Source organism: Corvus kubaryi, unplaced genomic scaffold (genome assembly GCF_017639235.1).
Source record: "Corvus kubaryi isolate FWS band 111438036 unplaced genomic scaffold, C.kubaryi_AGA036_p1.0 37396, whole genome shotgun sequence".
NCBI classification, from domain to species: Eukaryota; Metazoa; Chordata; class Aves; order Passeriformes; family Corvidae; genus Corvus; species Corvus kubaryi.
Window position 1 is genome coordinate 20,038,593 of NW_024581135.1, and position 9,713 is coordinate 20,048,305.

General features: G+C 36.1%; 1 protein-coding gene across 16 annotated transcripts in view; it reads left to right on the top strand.

Annotated features, from left to right (window-relative positions):
* MYO3B (myosin IIIB) overlaps positions 1-8,379 on the top strand; it is a 248,831-nt gene extending 240,452 nt beyond the window's left edge. For 15 of the 16 annotated variants that reach the window (XM_042041627.1, XM_042041615.1, XM_042041624.1 and 12 more), the window contains one exon: positions 4,585-6,285. The gene's annotated coding sequence lies outside the window, so the exon portion shown is untranslated. Of the gene's footprint in view, positions 1-4,584; positions 6,286-6,681; positions 6,736-7,869 lie in introns of those variants that run through there. The other variant, XR_006018294.1, reaches the window with a different exon arrangement.
* Positions 8,380-9,713: the final 1,334 nt, after the last annotated feature.

Sequence of the window (9,713 nt, forward strand, 5' to 3'; positions counted from 1 at the left end):
CCCGACTGGAACACTGAACGGATTTCAGGCTTTTTTGCGAGAACTTGGAACTAATTTCACAGAATCGTAGGTCCAGAATACCTAAAGGTTTTGCTATAGTGGCTTTTGGTGTTTTGGGCTTGTTTTTCTTTTTAGTTTGGATTTTTTGGGTTTTGTTTGGTTGATCGGTTGGTTTTTGTTTGATTTTGTTTTGTTTTGTTTTGTTTTAAATGTACATGGCCCTCAAGACTCCTAGCTTTTATTTCTGTAATGTGTCCTTTTCATCTTTCACTGCAGTGGGATAAGCTTTGGCATTGTTATAGTTCATTTCTTCTGAGGGTCAGATGTGCAACAGCATTTCCACTCAGAGCTCTGTCCTCACAGCTTGTCCCTGGGCTGTAGAATGTCTCTGTCTCTGAAGCAGGTTATGTGAAGTCCAGAGAAACTTTCCTCTCAGTAGTGGACTTTGGAGTTAAAGGAGTGTGTTGAAATACATGGTTTTATGGCTTTCCAAACCTTTTTGTTATATGCCTGTATAACACGAAACCTGATTTCATTTAAAATATAAAATGTGATTAGACAAGCAGTCTTGACTTCTATTTTTTCCCTTTATTACATCATACAAAAAGATGAAAGTGTTTAAGATGTTAACATCTTAAAGGTGATAGCCCTTCTGCTACTTTATTTTTCTCAGGATAAGTTTTGTAATACATTATTGTTGTCTGACATACGTATATATTTTTTTTTCCCCCAATACAATGAACAAGATCTGTCGAGTTTCCTGAGTGTTTCAGATGATGGTTATTTGTTGCAAGAGGCATGGTTCAGTGTTGGGACTCTGTGCTACTTAGATGAGCTTAAATAGTTCTTGGTCATCTTTTTTTCTTCCCTTCATCTGACTTTTTTGTTCCTGCTCTTGAATTAGCCCATCAAGCTAGTTACAAGAAGTAAAAGCAGGTGAGAATAAGGCAAGGGTAGAAGCAGCAGCTGTGTGGTGTTGCTGCCAGCTCTTGGGGCTTGTAGTATGTGGAGCAACTCTTAAGTATAGGCAGAGTTGCATAAAGAAGTCTACTAATCACCTATGCAGTGCTGCCATGGTTATTTCTCTGGCCTCTTCTCTCTGTTGTCAGAAGAGTAGGTGGGCTCACATCTGGGGTGTTGATGAGGTGTATGAATTTCAGCCGCTTCCCCAGGTAGTTGCATTGTTTTCTGCAAGTCATTTCACCCCACTGAAATCCCCTTTACTCCGCCTGGAGCACTGTGTCCAGCTGTGGGCTTCCAACATAAGAATGATGTGAACCTTTGGAGCGAGTTCAGAGGAGGCCACAAAGACCATGAGAGGGCTGGAACATCTCTCCCATGAGGAAAGGCTGAGACTGCTGTTGGGGCTGTTCAGCCTGGAGAAGAGAAGGCTCCAAGGGAGAACTCAGAGCACCTTCCAGTACCCAAAGGGGCCTACAAGAGAGTTGAAGAGGGACTTCTTGCAAGGGCAAGGAGGGACAAGACAAGGGGTAATAGGTTCAAACTAAAAGAGGGTAGGTTTAGATCCGATATTAGGTATATATTCTTTGCTGTGAGGGTGGTCAGGCACTGGAAGAGATTGCCCAGAGGAGTTGTGGATGCCCCATCCCTGGAAGTGTTCAAGGCCAGGCCGGGAGGGAGCTTTGAACTACCTGGTCAAGGGGAAGGTGTCCCTGCTAATGGCAGAGGTTTTGGAACTAGATAATCTTTAATGTTCCTTCCAATCCAAACCTCTCTATGATTCTATAAATACACACAATACTGAAGAAACTTGCTACTCAAGACCTCTTTCTGCTCCTCATTAACTTAAAGGAATGATTTTCTCTGACTTTTAAGGGAGCAGGGTCTGGCCCTGCAGTGGAATTCAAACATAAAACGTCATGCTTTCCTGACAGCTGTGTGCCTTCTGTAAGGGGAGGTCAAAACCCAGCAACAAAATACAGCTTGCTTTAGCTGCTTCAAAGTGAGAGAGCAGCAAAGGGAAAGTATTTATAAATGCCAGTACTGGCAAGGAGAGCAGGGAGACATTGGTCTGTTGCTTTTAAGGATGAACAACTACTGTGTGTTCAGGAATTCTGCTTTTTGTTATTGAGCTTCTGAACTTCTAATTTGTATGCTATACAAAAAAATGAATGTATCCTTAAGACTAACCAGAGAAGTTGCAGATCTTTTTGTTTAATGTTCTTAGGGGGGTTTTTTTGGCATATGGCTACTGTGTCACAGACCCTTTCAGCCTAAGATTAAAGGAAAAACAGCTGATTCTGTTTATAGGAGCCTTTAGATCTCTACTAGTTTTTATGTGGATATGGTTGTGAAACTTGTTTTAAAATTATTTCTTTATGTTTAATTTTATTTTTCAGGATTTTGGAATGCCAGAAGTGATCAGTCCAGTTGTATTTTCTTATGAAGTAACTGTGACTATAAGTAATGTTGCAGTATTTTTAGTAAAAGTTTCTAATTTCCAAGTCTATTATTAAAATGTTGGAAAGTGTGTTTGCTATGATAGCATCAGTAACGCATTTTAGTATCTAATGATTTTATTTTGACTTTTTAATCAGGTTTTTAAGAAATACTATTAATATTTGTAACTTGTCTTTTGTATGGCCAGGCAGACCCTGCTTAAAATTAATAATGGCATTGTAGTGTAGTATGTGGGGTTTATAATGTAGCTGACATGTCCCCTTGCTGGAAAATTGCTCTGACAAGAGTACTCTACTTGAGATATCTATCATGATAACACATATGTTCCCACTCATGTCCCAAATAAAAAATTACATCTTTTCAAGACCTCATTCCAACACTTCGTTCTCATGTTAAATGTATAACAATAATACTATATTTCAGACTTTAAAATTACTTTGCACTATTTTTTAATGTTAAACCATGCATTTTAAACATTTATTGTCTCACATAAAATAGTAATGTATTTTTCTTCCCATTCACTGATCCCTAACATTTAAAATAATTTCTCTGTGTTTGTTTGTAAAGTTGAACACTTTTTCCTGAGGATGTTTTAGGAAAGAAAATAAAACTCACCCATCTTAGAAGTTCAGCACACATTAGATTCTCAGTAGTACATGTAATTTGTTCTCTATACAGTTGTCACATACAACAAACCGTTCAAGATTGCAGACTCCAGTTTAAATACCATTTAAATTTTGTTTACATTACATTTTACTGTTGCTACATAAAACCATTATGAGCATGTACGCTGCAAATTACACACACCACCAGCCTTGTAAGCTTCTGTAAGTTGTATTTACCAATCACAGTCTCTATAAAAGTGTATATGCTTACACAAACATATATGTCATTTATTCTAAAAAAAGATTTTGTATTAATAGCAATGCACAGCAGAGGTTCATATAGAACATCTTATGCTCTTAAGAGTAATATCATGCATTAATGTTTCCAATATGTTTTATAGGATATCTTAGCAATTGACTACTACAGTCGTAGTTCAATTTTTGCTACCTTTACACTTACCTTCTAAAGTATTTTCTTATATGATCATGAATCATCTCATAGACAAATCTCTTTTTAAGTACATGGAATCTCCAAGAATGCAATGCTAACTTTAGTGTGGTAAACTAACTAAAATGAAAGATAAAAATAGCAAACGAGAATGTTTATATGTAAAAATTACGCTAAATGTACTGTGCCAGTTGTTTTGATGAACTTACTCCAGGGACATCTGTAATTGACAAAGCAAGAAAAGAAAGACACCTCCTGATGACAAAACTTTTTAGAAAGCCTTCATTGTATGAAGGCCATTGGTTATACTGATTTGGGAAAGTCCAGTGGTAGATGGTAGTGTGACTGCAACAACCATTTAGTTGTAAAAGCTTTTCCTCCATTTTGTGTGTTAAGATGTTAGTTAAATGAGGTTTTTGTATAGTAGTATGGAGCAATATATTATATTTGCAGTTAAAATGTTCCTGCCTTAGATTTTGATAATTTATGCCTTGCCTAATACCTACAGGAAATAAAATGAATTGTTGTATTTGTTTACTGTGATTTGGGGGGATATTACTCCATGACAAGGTTACATTGACCTATCATTTCATGCATCAGCAGTTCTTCTATTGCACTGATTTGATTGAGCCTAGTGGATAAAAAAGGAGCAATCCACCCAGTGGACTAAGTTAGAATTATAATAAATAGTGCACATTCTGAAGGGCAAAGTAGGATAAGTATGGTACTTACTGCACTGGGCATAATTTTTGGGATGTGTCAAATTTTAAGCTTTTTTTATTTCAACTTCTGCATTCAAATTTTGTACTTTGATTTTAGGTAGTTATGGAGGTCATGCTGTAGCGACAGTTACAGTTGACGGAAAAATGTAGTTTTTTGCAGCTACTATAGGGAGCTTTTAGTTAGGTACTTGTGAAAGTGCAATACATCTCTGAACTCACACTCCTTTCTGGATGTACAGTTCTAGATACTGTTGCTGCTCCTCATGCTGAAGCACTTCACCATTGTACAGTCATATAATGTCAAATAACCCTTCCTAATTACATGGTTTGGCATCTACTAGACAGAGGAAAAGGGGCTGCATGGCTTACAGCTTCACTCTTTTTCTAGCGCTATCTCATTCCCACTTGCTCTCTTTGAATGCCACCAACACCTCAGTGAATCAGGAGGGGCTGTATCCTGCTTGTTCACGCCCAGGTAGGTTTTTTAATTTCTGTTATCCAAGGGATAGGCCAAGGTACCTGTTGTATGAAAGTGGTGGAATAGCTGGTAAATTTTAAACATTATTTTAATAAGATGTACCAAATAAGATTTTTAAATTACTCTAGAGTAAGATGTGTGGTCATTAAAAATAGAAGCTTAGTCTTTTGTTTCTCTAATGACAGAGTAGACATTAGACACATTTTTTAAATCTCTATATGTTTCTTCCATATTGCTTTGTTGTGGTGATCCACTAGGACTGCAAAATCAATCTGTAGTGATGAGGGTTTAATAACAGTGGAAAATCAAGGCTGTCAAAAATTATAATCATAAATTCTAGCAACTCTTAAATGCTAAAGAGCATAATTGTTGTATTCATGTGGTTTGCTTACTAAAGAATCCCCAGAGAAATTCATTTAAGAACACATGTAAGTTTTAGTGATCTCAAAAGAATGTAAGAACAAACTGTGGCTGTTTACATAATCAGGTAGGTCATGAGCTGTATATCAGTACTGTGCTGGATAGATGACTTCTAACAGTGATGGAGACCCCAGCGAAGGAGCCCACCTCAAGAACTTGCAGGAAACCCTATTAAAGTCCTCACTGGTTTTTTGTTTGTTGAATTTTTTTTTTTGTTTAAATCAATGTGAATTGTTTCAGTAACTGAAGAAAAGTAAAAAGGTGCTGTCCCAAGACTTTTAAAAAAGAAAAGAAATAGGGTATTCTGTTTGTTCTGGTGTTGAATGTCTGTTCAGACAAATTCTGATAGTCTGCTGTAAATAAAAAGACATAGTTGGTCTTTTGTTTTGTCATTTCATTTTCTGTTAGATACAGTTGTTTAAAAAGGACAGAGACCAAGAAGGTAAACTTCAGCTCCGTCCAGAACCTAATATACACCTCCTTTGTGGCAATAGATTAATTGAATGATGTTTTCAATTCCATTGCTTTGCATATTCATGCAGTAGATTAAGTAATTCCAAAGTTTCAGGTTATATCCTTGTGTGGATTTGTGTTGAAACTTGTGAAAATTTTCATTACCTCAGGAATTTACTAATACCATGAATAGAAAATTAATGCTTTTTAAAGTTACTGTCTCTATTTTGGAAGCAGACAAACAAAATGAAGAATTATGTATTTATGGGCCAAAAGGTAAATTATTTAACAATTGCTAATTTTTATAATACCATTTGCTTTAAAATACTCATTACTTAATTGGGGAAACTGAACAAAGCAAGGGGTTGAACAATTTGATAGTGTATATTTGAAGTGGAACTTTAAAAAATTTCACCATAGAGCTTCAAGTCAAAGAAATATTTGAGTTGAGGAATGAAATTGCATCAGGTGAACCAAAATGTGAAACAACTGTTTTGAATTTGCTTTTCGGAAGTGGCAGTTCAAGCAGTACCATGTTAATGTCTCTGGTTTTGCAGCTGATCTATTACATGCTTTTTTAAGCAATTAGAGCTCAATAATACAACGATTTGTCACCCAATTAATTTTGAAAGACTGGAAATGCATGGATGAACTGTTTAACCTGTGGTTCACTTGGCACCATTGTAATTTAGATCAAATAAAACATAGTAGTGGGTAAGCTACATTATGGGAACTCAACATCTTCATGTTCTGTAACTTGTCCTTTAATCTTTTTTTATATTTCTATTCTAATTATAGGTGAACGTATAGATAAATAATGTAACATGGTTTTGTTTGGTGTAGAATGTGTAAATCCATGACAATTACAAACAGTAGTTGAAAAAACTTTTGTGAAAGTGTTTCTCCAGAGATCATTCTGTGCCCCAGCAACAACAGAAAGCACATCAAGGGCATTAATGTGTGCGGACTTCTGAATTATATTGTCTTTACAACTTGGAAAATTTAAGCACTAGAGCTAAAATTCTTATAAGGCTAAGAGAAACCTATGGGCATGTCAAATATAAACCAGGTACTATGTGGCTTTTTATTCTTCTGATCTTCAAGTCATGTATGTGTATCTCCTGTTTTTTTCAGTGCATCAGAATGCTGCTTCATTACAAGGTTCTGCTCCTCCTTGGGAGACACAGTGTAAGGGCAATTTCAATACAGACAGTGTACTGAGACCTAATTTCTAGAATTTCTGCACTTGTATGCATAGTAAATGCTGACTGAAATTTTGATAATTTGAAAAGAGGTGTATGAATTGTGGAATAATATAGAATCATAGGATAGTTTGGGTTGGGAGGGACCTTAAAGATCATCTAGTTCCAACCCCCCCCCCCCCACGGGCAGGGACATCTTCCACTAGACCATGTTGTTTAGACAGCCTTTCATTCCCAGACCTAGATTTACATGTGATTTTGGCTTATGGTGAAAAATATCCATGCTACATTGTGTCAGTTATTCCTATGATTTCCCAGTGACAACTCCTGACAAGAAATATGTTTATATATTTTGCTATGTTTGCCAAGCAGCACAACTTTGGAGGCCCTAAATACATGATTATTAGTGTTATAATGGTTTCTCTCTTGCCTGCCTGACTGCTGTCAGTTAAATGAGCAGTTGGCTTTTATTCTTTGATCTCTGTTGCTGTTGTTGCCTCCAAGTGACTTCAGCTGATTTCTCCTGGCTCCCTGTTCGTTATCTGGTCAAAAGCTCCTGCATGCATTGCTTTTTAGGGTGCAGAAGGAAACCTCCATTTCAACTACTGCAGTTGGTTTTTGTAGAAAATGCAGTAGAGATGGAAGATGGATAAGGGGAGGTAGGATGGCAAAACCCAAAATACTGGCACTTTGCTATAACAAAACCAGTGAAATTTGTATTAGCTTGTGAAAAATTACAATTGCACAGCCATTGTCTAACAGAACCTTGAAGGGTGCAATTAGAGCAGTTTTCACCTTCAGAATTATTCTTCTATGTAAGATTTTTGAGTTTGGTTTTGCTCACTTTATAGTGCGTATGTGCAAGTGGTATGCAAAATAATACAGGTTTTTCATGTTTTGCTATTTCGGGGTTTCTCTCTGGTTTAACCTTAAATTCAGGTGTCTAAATTTTCTGTGTCTGTTTTTCTTAATTGATGTAATCATTCTATCATAAATGTGATCTTTATTTAAGATCTTTATCATCTTATTGCTCTTAAATGTAATTTTTCAGCTTTCTATCCTGATCCTAAAATTATTGATGCCATTAACTTGGTTTTTTTTTTTTTTTTTTGCACTGCAGACAATTACTCAAAATATGGTGCTACACAAGAGTATGCGTGGTAACAGTAAGCTTGATATTCTTCAGGCGGTGAACATCCATTTCTGATCTGTGTACTTGTAAGGTTTTTCATTGCTTTACATGACTTACACTTTCATGAACCAGAAGAGGCAGACTTATCTCTGGGGTGTTCTTTGCTGTTTATTTTGTCATCATGTCATACATGTTTGTAATATATTATGTTGTCAGCCTGCAGTTCTGATCTATGAACCAGAAAATACTGAGCTCAAGCAGTTTTTTTCCACTTCTTGAAGGAAAGGTGGTCTGTAAGTTTGAGAATTGCAACTACAATATTTATTGTATGGACAGTCTTGCTTTTCCCATTGAGAATTATTGTATGACCAGGAACCTGACTTTGTATTTTGAAAGCCAGAAACTGAGAAAATACTTCTATAATGTCTGAGGTTTCTATGTCTTAAATATTCTGCCTTGGTCTATAAAATGTCAAAGTAAACATTCTCCATTTGTTAATGTTCAATTGCAAGTATTCATTTTACAGTATATTAAGAGAGAAAGAAAAAAGTCAGAAATCCTAAAAATTTAGAAACAGTCTTCTAAATTCAGAACAAGTAGACCATGTGAGTTCACATCAACTGTCTCAATATAATATCAACTAACATAATCCAAATAATCAATAAAAACCTCACCTCAAAAAAGCTCACCCTGCACTGATGTGGAAGAGGAATGCTCAAGAAAACTCTTTTAGCACTTGAGCAGGAAACTTTCAGCAGAAAATATGTAAAAATTAGTAAAGTAAATCGATTTTAAACTGGTCCTTACTCACAAAATGACCTCTGATGGTGCTCTGAGATGCTACCTGTGATCATGGCAATTGAATTGTGCCAAAATGTTAGCCATGTTTATTATGAAATGGGATGTTAGTCTGAAGGATGTTAACATCAAGAAGTCCCTTTGACTTCTGTAATATGAGAAAGAAGTAATGAGAAGGAAGACATTACAAATATCAGCTCGATCCATCTTTGGATACTCCCAAACCTGGCTTAGTTGTGTATTTTCTTCTCTCACATATTCACTATAGCTTACACTGCTCATTTGTGATCAAGTCTTCCTAGTCCTGTATCAGTTTAGGATATAAAGATACGTGGGGCAAGGGGTAGAGAGAGAGGGAACCTTCCATTCTCTTGCCACTGTGTAGCTACAGGAAACAGGAACAACAAGGTGGCTCGGTGGCGTAATTCATCCAAACTTTCTCCCATAAACGAGTGATTTTCTGGTGACCCGCTGTGCTGATTTAAGAGCTATGTTGAGCTGTGTGTGTTTTTATGGCAGAAGCAGCACAGAAATTCATCAGTGGGGATAGTGGAGATGATGCTGAAGCAAGTGATGAAAGCAGCAATAATAAAACAAAAAGATAAAACCCTAGCTGTCCAAATTGTAATGATGAAGAAAAGTCTGAAGAAAATTAGTGTGGAGATAGTATGGTATTTCAATTGATGATTTTGATTCTCCAACGATCAACATAAAGTGTTGAAGTACACTGTTTAATCATAATTATTATTAGAAATTTCAGTATTCTTTACTAAAATTAATATCAGATCTTAGAATTTTTGTAGTACTTGCAATATTTTCGAACTTACACCTGTAAAAATTACCTTGTTTTCTAACTTGATGACACATAAACTTGATGTATGCAGAAGTAATTGATATAGTATTTTCCTGCTGGAGCAATAAGTTACATGGAAACTGTGACACAGATCATCACTTGAGCAAAACAATATTTTAGTATTGGACTTGATACATTCCTTTGCACCACTTGAACAAGGGAAACCAGCATGATTTTATAA